Source organism: Schistocerca nitens, chromosome 3, assembly GCF_023898315.1.
Source record: "Schistocerca nitens isolate TAMUIC-IGC-003100 chromosome 3, iqSchNite1.1, whole genome shotgun sequence".
NCBI lineage: Eukaryota > Metazoa > Arthropoda > Insecta > Orthoptera > Acrididae > Schistocerca > Schistocerca nitens.
The window spans coordinates 463,488,502-463,505,036 of NC_064616.1; the positions used below are offsets into that span (position 1 = coordinate 463,488,502).

The 16,535-nt window shown below is 42.5% G+C and overlaps 1 protein-coding gene across 1 annotated transcript in view; it reads left to right on the forward strand.

Moving 5' to 3' along the window:
- The window catches only part of LOC126248390 (calcium-dependent secretion activator-like), a 1,500,396-nt gene that overhangs the window by 1,242,728 nt on the left and 241,133 nt on the right, over positions 1–16,535 (forward strand). The window lies entirely within an intron of this gene.

Here is a 16,535-nt window from a genome sequence, read left to right on the forward strand (position 1 = left end):
ACTCAGCCTGCACTGTGCTGCTGGGGAGAGTGAAGGAGTGTACTCTATTTTGGATCATTTTATTTATGAATGGAGTATACTTATCACACTGATGCAAAACATTCGCTCTGATGTGCCTGGGGTCACAATACACAGTCTGCAGACCTGTAAACTACTTCTAAATAACACTCTCTAGACACGCAAACAACTTCTAATTTTCTGAAATAATTTCAATACAGACCTGCAAACTACTCCTAAATAATGCTGTACACTGATTTGCAGGCACAAAAACGTAAACTGTCCAAATAATGCATAGCACATCCTACAGACCTGCTCGCAAAATAATGCAACAGACACGCAATCAACGCATGCAAGCACTGCCATCCACACCCTGTCCACCGGACCGAACAGGAGGTTAGTGGCAGCCCTCATGAAGTGAAGCAGCTGTCAGCTGTCAAACTACACACAGACGCCCGTTAGGGTCCCTCATGCGTGACGTGGTGTCATCCCTTTTATACTTGAGCCCTGAGAAATTCCTGTTGAAATACGTGTTCACCTAGGCACCATTGTTGACGTGACCGGGCAGGGACGCAGACGCTCCAGGGGTCTGCGAGCCACCACAGCCGTGAGCTGCCGCTATAGACAGGTGGAAGTTGTTTCTATTTTCGAGTACACAGTCAGTGTTATACTGACGTCACAGAACTCCTAGACATGCTCATGCTGGCCTCATACGCGAGACGCCTCTGGGTAGAATGTGTCTTTACCATTGCTGACAGAGTGGCACAGAGGGCATTGTTCCTAGTGCAACATGAGAGATGCGTCTAATCTTGCTTCTGACACAACACCGCGAAGTGTGTGCGCGCAGCTACAAACCTTCACAAGCACATCTAACAAGGTTCTTAATCTTATCCTGATGTCACATGACTGTGTCAAAAATAAGAACCGAGTTGACCTCGCTGAAATTGTATAGTGTCCTGGAAATAGTTAACGCTCGCTTTCTTGACGTCTCAGCTTGTATGCAGGAAAATTCTTGCCCTAACAGAACCTTTTTACGAAAATAACGCAGAATAACGTCGAATGCAGTCTTCCTCACGGAACTAACGTTCTACCCAGTCCATCACATGTTACCCTTCCTGCTTTCAACACACACAAGTGTTCCCTCCACTACGTAGATGCTCCTATTTCCCAGCAGAAAGGATGTGAATGAATCGAACATTATGATTGGCTCTTATCGAATTTACCCACCAAATTACTGTTGCTGCCAGTATCGAAGCACCGTCCGCCTTTTTCCTTCTGCAGACAAGACTTTCAGCGGTTATTTTACACAGATCGCCATATTGCACAGGCAATTAAATCTTACAAACTACCATACATATCGTCAAATATGGAAAGGCTCTTACTCATTTACACTGCTCTTCCACAGAGGGCAGGAGCTTGAATATTAGTGTTCGAAAATGATCTCCAACCCAGCAATATATTACCGCATACTGTGTCGATGTAGTAAACATACAATTCGTATCCTGTGCCAAACAAAATCATCCCTTTTACATCATTCGTACATATACCACGAAGACAGACAGTACCGTACATACTCCTCACAGCACTAGATATTTTGCCGCAGCTGACGCTCACAAGTCATCCACCCCCAATGCACCACAAGAGCACCCTCAGTGAACCAAAGTCGCTCTCAGAACTGTTCTAAAAATTCGGGCTTCTTTCCCCTCGGCACAAACACAGTTCACCATAATGTTATACCGTTCTCTTGGTACTTCTCGATATCAGAAACAGGGCAGCATCCTACTGATCGCTAGTGTTTCTCATGTCTAGAGGACCGGCAAACGTGTCTTCCACATGCTAGATGCACACACCACAATCGATCTCCCCTCAACGAAATAAAAGCGTGAAATGTGCAGAAGCAGTCAACCAAACAATTTATATGGGAGGAAATAATGATCCAGCACAAACACACCTCCATATTCAATCTTGTCAAATTTCCACACAATCACGAAAGCTATCCAACACATACTAAGTATTAGCTCGCTATTTGGTCGTCTAGAGGAAAACACAGTTATTTCATCTACATTTTACACTCCAACAGACATCTCCAGTCTGACAGCTCCTACCAATAATGGGAAACGTGAATCACCCCCCTCCCACAGGTCACCGGCTCTGCAGGCCAAGCATGCACAGGTGGAATGTTTATCTGAAGAAATCAGTCACATATATATTTTATCTCTGTACTTAAAACTAAATGTTATGATTGTGGTCTCAGTTGAACGACATTCGATAATGAGCAAAGTATCAGAAATACACTCAGCTGACGGTTGTGACTCTGGAAATAGAAATGTCAGTACCATTCTTATGACTAGACGTACTCTTCCCATGCTATCACAGTACCCCACATCAAATCCATACATTCCTTACAACTGGACATAGTCATTTCCTTTGCACATGTCAGAACACAAACACATACTTTATAAGCCTGATGCTCAACACGAACATATCACACAGCCCCTACTACTAAGTATAATACTTCGTCAATAACTGATCTCTGGCGGGACAAAATAATACTGAGAGAAAATCAACCATGGGTGGACATGTCTCATACGTTTTTCTTGCATGTACTAGAAAGAGAGAAGTAATCTTCTAGATGTTAAAAAAAACTCGAGCCCAACAACTACTGTATGTTACTGTCACAAGCGGTCATATTTCTACAGGTGCACACAAGTATCCATGTTAAAAGCTATACTGCCTTTATAAATTGAGGTACGACATTACCTCTGAATGAGGTTGTTTTTCTATCTGGACAGAAAGCGTGATGGTGATGGCTGGAGTGTATATTATCAGACCAGCAGCGGGCTTACACATAGCCCTCAATACAACCTTGTGATAAACTCTCTGAATTTTGAAAGTGATTTGGCTAAGGAACATTGTATGAAACAGGTATTTGCGATGAGCTCACTCCGCTAGATATTTATCCAGTACCGGTATGTGTAATGTATTCTGTCTCGATACCATGTCAGAGGTTCTGCTATATATCCACTGAGTTATAGACGATAACTGATTGAGAAGGATCACAAACACTAGTAAATCGTAAGCTTATTGAGGTCGTAAGAAATATACACTAGCTTCTCAAATCTCTAGTGTTACGCTATCCACTAGAAATGACGTCCATGATTTGGAATCAGGTCTTTCCATTCAAGCACATACCTGCGTTGGATCCTTTCATTTAATGATTACAACCACTACTCAGTCTTATTTCTGTCACTCCCATATCTCTAAACGATTCACCTTTCCCCAACCTAGCTGCTACAGAAAAATTCCAGCGTAGTTTTAGTCACCTCCTATGCATCTTGCACCTGCGTCCATTTCTAAAGCTTTCTGCATGTGATCGTTCCAGTTTAGTCCAGAACTGAGCAGAAGTTGGAGAAAGACATATCCGCCACCTTCTGCAACCCATGTAGAAACAGGACGACCTGAGTTAGTGCAACAGGACTGTGTTTTGACTATTCAGTGGAAAGGCGCGCAGTGTGGTACGTCTCCAAACTAGATACAGATACTACAGTCCGAACCAGATCTGCATCCATTCACATCAATCAGCCCGACATGCTATCATCGTTATTCTCTACCCCCCTACAAAAAAAAAAAAAAAAAAAAAAAAAAAAAAAAAAAAAAAAAAAAAAATTATGAACTATGAAAGCTCCTCTAACTTCATCCGAGATAGAAGTCATCTAGGCACCGATGCTGGTGCAATGATGCATAGCTGCAGTGTGGTCCAGCAATGAGAAAGAGATTTCATAATGGTTCCCAGAATAGCACAGCGTGCAACCCTCCAAGCATTCCTACTGGTATACCCTGTCCGTCAGCGAACTTACAGCTCCAACTGCTGCTGCTACTGCTGCCTTTGTGGCACGATCCTTTTAAATACACAGGCACTGCAGAGGCCACTTTAAAGTTTGATCACCTATACTCTATGCGAATGATCGTATCCCACAAACTATACTAAGTCACAAAAGACACTCCCTCTGATCATGTTTAGCTCTTTGAAACACTGTTTTCTAACACACTTCCGTACAATGCCAAACATTTTCCTTTTGCTGCCATGACTTCGAGATCTGTGTCAGGTTCTAAACTTACATTAAGACATTCTGATCCACGGCCTCTCGCAGAAAACTAGACATCGCATGGCGTAAATCATGTTATTACGATGGCTACCATAACATGCCACAAACTGGATGATTTTAAATAAAAAACAGTTACAACATAAGGGAACTAGAAGAGTTTGGTTGCATTTTGGAGAGTTTCCAAACTGATTTCCGAAAGTGATTGACGACCTCCATATTTAAACTCATTCAGCAACAGTAATTAGGTGGGTAAATTCGATAAGAGCCAACCATTATGCTCGATTCATTCGCACACCTTGTGCTGGGATATAGGAGCCTCGACACAGCAGACGGAACATTTTTGTGTGATGAAAGCAAGAAGGGTAACATGTGATGGACCTGGTAGCACGTCAGGTGCATGAGGAAGACTGCATTCGACGTTATTCTGCGTTATTTTCGTAAACAGGTTCTGTTAGGGCAAGAATTTTCCTGCATACAAACTGCGACATCAAGAAAGCGAGCATTAACTATTCCCGGGACACTATACAATTTCCGTGAGGTCGACTCGGTTCTTATTTTTTACATAGTCATGTGACATCAGTATAAGATTAAGAACCTTGTTAGATGCGCTTGCGTGTGTTTGTAGGTATGTGCATGCACTTGTGTCAGTCACACTGGAAAGTTAAGCAGGGTTAGATGCATCTCTCATGTCGCACTGGAAACAATGCGCCCTGTGCTACTCTGTCATCAAAGGTAAATGACACATGCTGCCCAGAGGTGTCTCGTGTATGAGACCAGCGTGAGAGTGTCTTGGAGTTCTGTGATGTCAGTAAATACTGACTATATACTCGAAAATAGCAAGAACTTGCTCCATCCATAAACAAAATGTTCCAAAAAAATAGAGTACACTCCTTCCTCACTCTCCCCAGCAGCCCAGCGCAGGCTAATTCATTTTCGCGCCATATTCCCCCTCCAGACCATCATCTAAGATTACATCACAGGAAGGATGGGAGCACCCTCTGTTGGCAGTGTGTACTAGGTCAGTTGGACTCTAGATCTCGTGGTGGGGAGACTGCCTGCACAATGAAGACTTATGTCCAGCACAGGCAGAGTCCTTATCCTGTCATTGTCTGCCACCCCAGACCATCTTGGATTACGTCACAGGAGGAATGACAGCACCCTCTGGTGACAGTGTTGTGTATAAGGTTAGTTGGACTCTACATCTTGTAGTGGAGACACATCCTGCAAAATAAAAACGCATGTCCAGCACAGTCAGAATCATTTTCCCGCCATTTCCCCCCATCATCTCGGATTACATCAATGAACAGACAACGGTACCCTCTGGTTGTGGTACTGTGTACTAGGTCCTTACCTCGTGGTGAACACACTGTTTGCCGCCATCTTGGATAATGGTACTTGCGTCATCAGCTCACGTCGTGGCCGCCATCCTGGATTATGTCACGGAATAGATGACAGTGCCCCCTAGTGGTGGTACTGTATACTAGGTCAGTTGGGCTCTGGACCCAGTGGCGAACACACACACTGAGTAATGGTAGAGGCTCAAATTGTTTAAATAAAGACTAGTGCATGATTTCGACAGTTGACAATTAGCAAGCATGTTTGCAGAGTCTTTTTAGTGGTTTTCATGTCTGTAGGCTGTGTGGCATGTCAGAGCCTGTGTTTTATATCAATGTGATTAATATACTCCATCCCTAAATAAATTGTTTCAAAATAAATAAATAAACTACACTCCTTACTCTCTCCAGCAGCCCAGTGCAGGCTTAGTTCTTTTCCCGACAATTCCTAGTAAGAGGGGGCAGCCGGATGACTTAGGTTAATGGAGGTGAGCTTTGTTTCCCGCGATTTTCTTAGGTTAGTAGAGGCGTGAAGCATTATCCTGTTGGAATTTTAAATTCCCGCCAATTCCTAGGAAGACGTGGCAGTCGGATGACAGGTTAGTCGAGGTAGCCCAAGTGACCTTTTTCCTGCCATTTTCTTAGGTTAGTAGAGATAACTGTGGTGTGATACATTATCCTGTTGGTATTTGAACGTCCCACCATTTTCTGGGGAAGGGGCTAGGTTAGTGGAAGTAGCCCAATTGATTTATCTTCCTGGCAAAATCCGCCAACTTCAATGACGTCATGGCCGCCATATATATGACGTCATGCACTTTTGCCAAGTCTACACGCTGCCATGTTGGATGACGTGATCGCCGCCATTTTAGATACATCTGACAACAATGGATTGTGGGGTGATGTCCTTGTTGTTCCACTACTCTCCTGATGCAAACCTGGCCCGATGTTGAAAATAACGAAAATATTGACTCATTGGACTATAAGACATGTTTCCACTGATGAGCCATCCAGGATTTATACTCCTGACATCTTCATCAGTAGAGAGCACTTACTGGTAGGGCCTAGGGCCGTCTCTCAGGTGCTAAAGGGCAAACTGACAAAATGCACTCCGATGTTTGAAATCATGGTCGTCAAGTGATTGAGGCAATGGCAGATGATAGGGATGGAAATTCTGTCGATTCAGGATGCGAATAACAGTTGTCTGGGGATTTGATTCCAAAGTCCCTTGCAATATGTCTTCTATGACTATGCGGATTCATTAGCGTCGTAGCCAGATTAGTTTTCATGCTCTCTGTTGGTTGCTGCTTCCTCTCTTTCCCCTTTTTGACGTTCAAACAGCCTGTTGACACTAGTGTCTTAATAATTCGTGCAATTGCCTGATGCGTCGGACATTGGCGATCCGGTTAGATAGCCCCATACAGCCGTACTGTTTATACAGTATTTCTACTACAGTCACCATATAAAAGTAGTATATCCAACTTCTCTTCATTGTTGTACTTGTCTGCACAGAACGAATGTTGATGCAGAAATGAGTGGCCTGCAGTGCAGACAAATAAACAGGCAAATGTGTCTACATTCTGACACAGCATACCACGAGAGCTGTGTCTGGCGGTGTTTGCACCGCAAATGCCATTTCTGGCTACTGTGCTCTCAAATTGTAGAAAATTTCTTACTTTTTTTTTTTTTTTTTTTTTTTTTTTTGAGAGGTTTATCCACATTAACATTAACGAACGCTGTGTCACTGTAACTGTCTTCTCAAGAGCTGTCGGATGCAGCTATAAAAAGTGTATAGTTACATTTAATGAAAAGTACTTGCTTCAATATCTCCGTTATATCAGCGCCAAAAACAATAATGAAACTAAAAAATACATGCCACTTGACGTTCTAATGTTTGCCAAGAACTGTGTTTCAATATGTGTAACCATTCACAAAATAATAGGGAGTGTTACGTCTTATGTGACTCACCCTGTAAAATGTTCATTTTCCAATATTCATGTACAAAGGGAAAGCCCCGAGAACTACTCCAATTTAATCCTTGCCCCACTGAAAAGATGACTGAAATAAGTTTTAGTGTCAGTTGTGTTGAGAAACAGCTCAAATCATTAAAACTGTACATAGCTCCAGAGCCCGATGGAATCACTGTCAAATTCTATGCTGAATTTGCAGCTGAGTTAGCCCCCTCTTCTGACTATTGTTTATCATAGATCCCTCAAACAAAAATCTGTGCCCAGCAATTGGAAGGATGTACAGGTCACAAAGGTTTACAAAAAGGGTAGTATTTGATCTCCTCCATGCCAACCAGCATGGGTTCTCAAAACATCAATCATATGAAACTTACTTTGCATTTTCCTTACATGATATACTGAAAACATTCTATCAAGGTCACCATGTACCGGTAGCTTCAGAATATCTCCATGTCTGAAATCCATTTGACTCAATATGACTTCTACTCTTATTGTCAAAAGTACTAACACATAAGGTACGGTATGAAATGAAATTTGTGAGTGGATTGAGAATTTTTGATAGGGAGATCCGGCATGTCATTTTGAATAAAGAGTTATCATCGGGTGTGGAAGTAACTTCAGGTATTCTCCAGGTAAGTGTGTTGGGATCGTTACTGTTCATGTTGTGCATTTATATTAACAGTAATCTGAGACTTATGCAGATTATGCAGTTATCTATAATAAAGCACTGTGTGAAAGAAGCTGCATAAATATTCATTCAGATCTTGATAGAATCCCAAAATGGTGCAAAAATTGGCAACTTGCTTTAAATGTTCAGAAATGTAAAACTGTGCACTTTACAAAATGAAAAACTTAGTATTGTGTGACTGGAATATCAATATGTCACAGTTGAAATTGGCCAACTCATACAGACGTCTGGTTGTAACACTTTGTAGGCGTATGAAATGCAATAGGCTCATTTATGGGTAAGGCAGGTGGTAGACACCCGTTTATTGGTAGAATACTGGAGAAACACAGTCAGTGTACAAAGGAGATAGCTTTTAAGTCACTCATGTGATACGCTCTAGAATATTTTTTCAAGTGTGTGGGAGCCATACCAAACAGGACTAACAACAAGACTAACACATACAGAGAAGGGCAGCACTGCTGGTCACAGATTTGTTTAATCATTGGAGAGAGTCACAAACATACTAAAGAAACTAGACTGCCAGGCTCTTGAAGATAAATGTAAACTAGCATGACAAAGGCTACTTACAAAGTTTTAAGAACCAGATTTAATAATGACTCTGGGAATATATTGCAACCCATTATGTATCGCTTACATAGGGATCGTAAGGACAAGATAAGATAAATTATGGCACACATGATTTATCCCACTCTCCATATGTGAATAGAACAGAGAGAAACTCTAATAGCTGGTGCAGCAGGATGTACCTTCTGCCATGCACTTTGTAGTGGCTTGCAGAGTATAGTTGTAGATGTAGATGTTGAATCTGGAGCTCTGATCTTCCACAGTCTGAAGTCCAATCCAAGAATAGTCTTATGACATTATTCCATTGAAATGATCAATTCAAATAGCTGAGTTTTGTCATTTATAGTTAAACTTTTAATAAATGTACCTGTCACTTAGCAACCACAAGGCTGCTAGGCTGAATACTGTAAGGCCCACAACCATCAAACAGAAACGCAAAGTGCATCTATTTAAAAAAGCTGATAAAAATGCTCTTAATACCTTTTTAAGAGACAGTCTCCACTCTCCACTCCTTCCGATCTGATCACGTAAGCGTAGAAAAGATGTGGAATGATTTCAAAGAGATAGTATCGATGACAACTGAGAGATATATACCACATAAATTAATAAGTAATGGTTCGTAATAATAGATGGAAAGTCATTGAGTGAAAGAAAAGTAATATCCGGCGTTCCCCAAGGAAGTGTTATAGGCCCTCTATTGTTCCTGATCTATATTAACGATGTAGGAGACAGTCTGAGTAACCCTTCTAGATTATTTGCAGATGATGCTGTCATTTACCATCTTGTGAAGTCATCAGATAACCAAAACGAATTGCAAAATGATTTAGATAACATATCTGTATGGTGCAAAATTGTCAAATGGCCCTGAATAAAGAAAAGTGTGAAGTTATTCACATCAGCGCTAAAATAAATCCACTAAATTTCGATTACATGGTAAGTCACACAAATCTGAGGGCTGTAAATTCAACTAAATACTTTGGGATTACAATTACAGATAACCTAAATTGGAACAATCATACAGATAATGTTGTGGGTAGAGGAAATCAAAGACTGGGATTCGTTGGCAAAACACTTCGAACATTCAACAGGTCTACTAAAGAGACTGCTTACACTACACTTGTCTGCCCTATTCTGGAGTACTGCTGTGCAGTGTGGGATCTGTATTAGGTGGGAATGACGGACGATATTGAAAAAATTCAAAAAGGGCGGCTTGTTTTGTATTATCGCAAAATAGGGGAGATAGTACCACAGACATGATACGTGAATTGGAATGGCAATCATTAAAACAAAGGCATTTTTCATTGCCACAGAATCTTCTCATGAAATTTCAATTACCAGTTTTTTCCTCCAATTGCAAAGACATTCTGTTGGCACCCACCTATGTAGGGAGAAATGATCATCATGATAAAATAAGAGAAATCAGGGCTCGCACAGAAAAATTTAAGTGCTCAATTTTTCCAAGCGCTGTTCAAGAGTGGAACGGTAGAGAGATAGCTTGAAGGTGGTTCACTGAACTCTCTGCCAGGCACTTAATTGTGAATAGCAGAGTAATCACATAGATGTAGATGTACATGTGTGGAATAATTGGTGTGTCATTCCTTGCTGGCCCGGTGACTACCAAGCAGTACATGAAGGTTTTGGAAGATGATTTCATCCCCATTATCCAAAGTGACCCTGATTTCGACAAGACAGTGCCCGACCCCATCAAAGCAGGAGAGTGTTGGATGTCCTGGAGGAGCATTTTGGGGACAGCAATCTGGCTCTGGGGTACCCAGAGGTAACAGGCATTGGCCTTGATTGGCAGCCATATTCTCCGGATCTGAACACATATGACTCCTTTTTGTGGGGCTGTATTAAAGACTAGGTGTATAGCAATAACCCCAAAACCATTACTGGGCTGAAAACAGCCATTAAGGAGGTCGCTGACAGCATCGATGTTCTAACACTTCAGTGGGTCATGAGGAATTTTGCTATTCATCTGTGCCACATAATCACCAATGATGGCAGGCATGTCAAATGTGTCATAACCTAAATATGGATACATGTTAAATAAAGTGTTTTCGCACCATAGTTTGTAACCAATTTACATATTTTTTCCATATGTTGCAATAATTGTATAAATAACTTGTACTGTTATCACTTGAGGGAATTCTACATCTACATCTACATCTATACTCCGCGAGCCACCTTACGGTGTGTGGCGGAGGGTACTTATTGTACCACTATCTGATCCCCCCTTCCCTGTTCCATTCACGAATTGTGCGTGGGAAGAACGACTGCTTGTAAGTCTCCGTATTTGCTCTAATTTCTCGGATCTTTTTGTTGTGATCATTACGCGAGATATATGTGGGCGGTAGTAATATGTTGCCCATCTCTTCCCGGAATGTGCTCTCTCGTAATTTCGATAATAAACCTCTCCGTATTGCGTAACGCCTTTCTTGAAGTGTCCGCCACTGGAGCTTGTTCAGCATCTCCGTAACGCTCTCGCGCTGACTAAATGTCCCCATGACGAATCGCGCTGCTTTTCGCTGGATCATGTCTATCTCTTCTATTAATCCAACCTGGTAAGGGTCCCATACTGATGAGCAATACTCAAGAATCGGACGAACAAGCGTTTTGTAAGCTACTTCTTTCGTCGATGAGTCACATTTTCTTAGAATTCTTCCTATGAATCTCAACCTGGCGCCTGCTTTTCCCACTATTTGTTTTATGTGATCATTCCACTTCAGATCGCTCCGGATAGTAACTCCTAAGTATTTTACGGTCGTTACCGCTTCCAATGATTTACCACCTATGGCATAATCGTACTGGAATGGATTTCTGCCCCTATGTATGCGCATTATATTACATTTATCTACGTTTAGGGAAAGCTGCCAGCTGTCGCACCATTCATTAATCCTCTGCAGGTCTTCCTGGAGTACGTACGAGTCTTCTGATGTTGCTACTTTCTTGTAGACAACCGTGTCATCTGCAAATAGCCTCACGGAGCTACCGATGTTGTCAACTAAGTCATTTATGTATATTGTAAACAATAAAGGTCCTATCACGCTTCCTTGCGGTACTCCCGAAATTACCTCTACATCTGCAGATTTTGAACCGTTAAGAATGACATGTTGTGCTCTTTCTTCTAGGAAATCCTGAATCCAATCACAAACCTGGTCCGATATTCCATAAGCTCATATTTTTTTCACTAAACGTAAGTGCGGAACCGTATCAAATGCCTTCCTGAAGTCCAGGAATACGGCATCAATCTGCTCGCCAGTGTCTACGGCACTGTGAATTTCTTGGACAAATAGGGCGAGCTGAGTTTCACATGATCTCTGTTTGCGGAATCCATGTTGGTTATGATGAAGGAGATTTGTATTATCTAAAAACGTCATAATACGAGAACATAAAACATGTTCCATTATTCTGCAACAGATTGACGTAAGCGAAATAGGCCTATAATTATTCGCATCTGATTTATGACCCTTCTTGAAAATGGGAACGACCTGCGCTTTCTTCCAGTCGCTAGGTACTTTACGTTCTTCCAGAGATCTACGATAAATTGCTGATAGAAAGGGGGCAAGTTCTTTAGCATAATCACTGTAGAATCTTACGGGTATCTCGTCTGGTCCGGATGCTTTAACGCTACTAAGTGATAGCAGTTGTTTTTCAATTCCGATATCGTTTATTTCAATATTTTCCATTTTGGCGTCCGTGCGACGGCTGAAGTCAGGGACCGTGTTACGATTTTCCGCAGTGAAACAGTTTCGGAACACTGAATTCAGTATTTCTGCCTTTCTTCGGTCGTCCTCTGTTTCGGTGCCATCGTGGTCAACGAGTGACTGAATAGGGGATTTAGATCCGCTTACCGATTTTACATATGACCAAAACTTTTTAGGGTTCTTGTTTAGATTGTTTGCCAATGTTTTATGTTCGAATTCGTTGAATGCTTCTCTCATTGCTCTCTTTACGCTCTTTTTCGCTTCGTTCAGCTTTTCCTTATCAGCTATGATTCGACTACTCTTAAACCTATGATGAAGCTTTCTTTGTTTCTGTAGTACCTTTCGTACATGATTTTTATACCACGGTGGATCTTTCCCCTCGCTTTGGACCTTAGTCGGTACGAACTTATCTAAGGCGTACTGGACGATGTTTCTGAATTTTTTCCATTTTTGTTCCACATCCTCTTCCTCAGAAATGAACGTTTTATGGTGGTCACTCAGATATTCTGCGATTTGTGCCCTATCACTCTTGTTAAGCAAATATATTTTCCTTCCTTTCTTGGCATTTCTTATTACACTTGTAGTCATTGATGCAACCACTGACTTATGATCACTGATACCCTCTTCTACATTCACGGAGTCGAAAAGTTCCGGTCTATTTGTTGCTATGAGGTCTAAAACGTTAGCTTCACGAGTTGGTTCTCTAACTATCTGCTCGAAGTAATTCTCGGACAAGGCAGTCAGGATAATGTCACAAGAGTCTCTGTCCCTGGCTCCAGTTCTGATTGTGTGACTATCCCATTCTATACCTGGTAGATTGAAGTCTCCCCCTATTACAATAGTATGATCACGAAACTTCTTCACGACGTTCTGCAGGTTCTCTCTGAGGCGCTCAACTACTACGGTTGCTGATGCAGGTGGTCTATAGAAGCATCCGACTATCATATCTGACCCACCTTTGATACTTAACTTAACCCAGATTATTTCACATTCGCATTCGCTAATAACTTCACTGGATATTATTGAATTCTTTACTGCTATAAATACTCCTCCACCATTGGCGTTTATCCTATCCTTGCGGTATATATTCCATTCTGTGTCTAGGATTTCGTTACTGTTCACTTCCGGTTTTAACCAACTTTCCGTTCCTAATACTATATGCGCACTATTTCCTTCAATAAGCGATACTAATTCAGGAACCTTGCCCTGGATACTCCTGCAGTTTACCAATATTACGTTAACTTTTCCTGTTTTTGGTCTCTGAGGACGGACGTTCTTTATCAACGATGCTGATGTTCTCTCTGGTAAGCCGTCAGGTATTTTATCGTTTCGCCCAAGGGGGGGTCCCTCTAACCTAAAAAACCCCCGTGTGCACGCCACACGTACTCTGCTACCCTAGTAGCTGCTTCCGGTGTGTAGTGCACGCCTGACCTGTCTAGGGGGGCCCTACAGTTCTCCACCCAATAACGGAGGTCGATGAATTTGCAACCATTATAGTCGCAGAGTCGTCTGAGCCTCTGGTTTAGACCCTCCACACGGCTCCAAACCAGAGGACCGCGATCGACTCTGGGCACTATGCTGCAGATATTAAGCTCAGCTTGCACTCCGCGTGCGATGCTGGTTGTCTTCACCAAATCAGCCAGCCGCCGGAAGGAACCAAGGATGGCCTCAGAACCCAAGCGGCAGGCGTCATTCGTTCCGACATGTGCTACTATCTGCAGCCGGTCACACCCAGTGCGTTCAATAGCTGCCGGAAGGGCCTCCTCCACATTACGGACGAGACCCCCCGGCAAGCACACCGAGTGCACACTGGCATTCTTCCCCGACCTACCCGCTATTTTCCTGAGGGGCTCCATAACCCGCCTAACGTTGGAGCTCCCTATAACTAATAGGCCCGCCCTCTGTGACTGTCGGGACCTTGCCGGAGAATCGGCCACTGGCCCAACAGGCGAGGCATCCTGTGGTGGCTCGGAAACGATGTCATCACCACTAGGAAGCACCCCGTACCTGTTGGAAAGGGGTAAGGCAGCTGCCACGCGGCCAGATCCCACCTTCGCCTTTTGGCCAGGCACGCGCGAGCCCACCACTGTCCGCCATTCACCCTGGAGTGATGGCTGACCGGTAAGATGCTCACTGCCGGAAGACGCAGCGACATCAGGGGTTCCATGTGATTCCAAGGCCACCGAAGTAGGCATAGGTCTCACCACAGTTGCCCCAACGCCACTACGAGCCGACGCCTGCGCCTCGAGCTCGATGAGCCTAACAGACAAAGCCTCCACCTGCCCCCGAAGAGTGGCCAATTCTCCTTGCGTCCGCTCACAACAACCACAGTCCCTACACATGACTATGTTTACCCTACTCTATACGGTGACAAATTCCCAAGATAATCTTCTGATGAGCTACTCTGATAATCAAGAAACACTCACTGAAATACGAGACGCGAAAACTACGCTAGGTTTTCCCAGAAAAACTATTTAAAAGCTAAGCGCAGCAAATAAGTACAAAATAAATTTCTCTCCTAACGATCAAGAACTGTTAGTTTCTATGCAGAGCAGATAAACACAAATAGAATCCCTTCCTTAGTGGAAGGTCATAAACAAAATGCAAAATAAACGCTTTATACAAACAGTACTCGCTGCTGCTGGTGCTCTCGCTCTGGCTGTCACAAGACAACTCAATTCTCAAATAATATCAATAATAATTATTTATAATTGTTTTAAAAACCAACAAAGTAAGTTATTAGTTCTCTTTTGCTGCTGCCTTCAAAAACATATTTATGTTAACTAAGTTTTCCACAGAATACTATCTTTCATTTTGTAGTTTACATATTACATCTGCAGAGATGTGCCATTCTTTTACAATCTTGTGAGATTCACACATTTCTTTCACTTTGTCTGAGCTCATATTCTATCACAAGAAAACTTTTTGGTGGCTCACTTGCAATTAGAATTTCAGTTTATCCATTTCTTACCTCTTCCAACTACTGTGTTTGATTGTTCTCCTGTAACGTTTAATAAAATGTTGTGTCTTACACCTTCTCCAGTTGAAGAACATAATACCATAATTATTTAAAATTAAATCCCTAGCATTTTCCCTGTCTAACACCTAATAGTCTCCTAGGGAACTCTCAGCTATGAAGCTTCCATCTGTATGTATCTCTACTAGCATCTGGGCCACATGCATCTTGTTCAACAGTAATACATGATGGGCTGCCATTTCTGAGCTGCTTTTCACCCCTCAAGGTACCCCATACTTTATGATAAAAGATGCTGCATGCTGCGGGATTTTGAGAGGGTGGGGGGAGAGAATGAGTGGTGATGACAGACCATGGGAATTAGGGCAAACACTGGTAGCAATTACAATGAACTTTATTCATCTCTATGCATGCCTCTCTATGTTTACCCTGCCTGTGGCTATTGTATGGACAGTATGCTCGCCCTGCCAATGCTGGTGAGCTGGTGCCTCGTGCTGTTGAGGCAAAGTCCTGAACACATGGCTGCAGCTGGCAGAGCCCATTCATCTTGCTGTCTGGTGTCATTCTGGTGTCGTGATGGTACTGCTGGCATCCAATGATGAGTGATCCCTGACTTAAAATCCAGTCGAACTTCTATGCCTCCAGTGCTCATTTGTTTTACTAAACATGACACCTAGTCATGTTGCCATAAGAAGAGAACTCACTCTGGTGAGCTGACACTACACCCTTGCCACACAGTTTCCCCTGTGCACTGCCATTTGCCACTAAGCTTGGCTATCCTCACAGCACAGTTGTCTTGTGTGTCTGTTATTGTGACCCTCATATCATCAGACTTGCGGATTTTGACCTTCAGTTTTCAAAAAAATTGCAATGCTCTATGGCACTTTCATCCTACTCATCACTAATTTTGTTAAAGTCTAGAAATTACCCCAGCCTGGTTCTCTGTTGCAATTACTTCTACCCATAATCCACAAAACTAGTACTCAACACTAAATTGGCTACTCTTAACTACTATGCAAGTTGCTGTGTTCATCTCTGACTCCATTATTCTGTGTTTAATCTCTCGCTCATGATATCCAGTCTACAACAACTTTTATTAGCCTTGGGTTGGCCTTCTATGTGGCTCACTGTTTCAGATACATGAAAGTTATAAAGAACAAAATCAGAGTCACTATGGTGCTAGGAACTGCAAAACTCAAGA